Genomic DNA, 802 nt, shown 5'->3' with positions numbered 1-802 from the left:
CTAACATCCCATGTTTAAAGAACTATGTTATCCACAAAGGGAAGTCTCTTGGCCAAAATCTATTCTATACTGACTGTGTGTGCGTGCACAAGCGTCTAAGTGTCTAAGTGTCTATATGAGATGCAAGGGGCAGAAACCTTCCATGGTAACAGGGCTATGAATTACTTGCATGAGGACAGAGAAGCCGAGCCTTTGCTCGGTAGCTGGAAGAATGTTTACTTAAACTACTAGACAGGAATGCATCGGGCAGGGAACGGAGCAGATAATTTCGAAGGTGAAATACAGTTCTTGGCAGGCAGCAAGCTGATGTCAGGCTTCGTGAGCCGCGCAGAGAATGAGGCAAAGTTCATGGTCACAGATGCAGGCTCAGACTGGAGCTTTCAGAGGCAGAAGGCAAGAAGAGTTCGATGACAGAATCAGGGCCTACTTGCCTGGACTTGTAAAATGGCATAAGTGAACCATATAAAGCCGGTGGCCTTTCATACTTAAGAATGGAATATCCGGCCTATTCATGGCGGATCTGACAAAGGACATGTTGGCGGTGGACGCACATGTGTTTGCGTCTTCATAACTAGAACTGGAGGGAACATACATGTACTTGTGATTCATACATGGAACCGTTGGGGTCCAAGATAGGGGACATAACTGATCAGAAAAATCCATATTTCCACATTCCCTCCTTGTCCCCTACTTGCCCGTTAAGAGATATCAATCTTCATCAATCCATTGATCTGTTCATATAACATCATTTGTTCTTCTTTCTTCTTCCGTGACGAATGAATTCTTGGTGGTGGAATACACG

Source organism: Triturus cristatus, chromosome 9 (assembly GCF_964204655.1).
Source record: "Triturus cristatus chromosome 9, aTriCri1.1, whole genome shotgun sequence".
Taxonomy (NCBI): Eukaryota; Metazoa; Chordata; class Amphibia; order Caudata; family Salamandridae; genus Triturus; species Triturus cristatus.
This window is presented reverse-complemented; position numbering follows the sequence as displayed.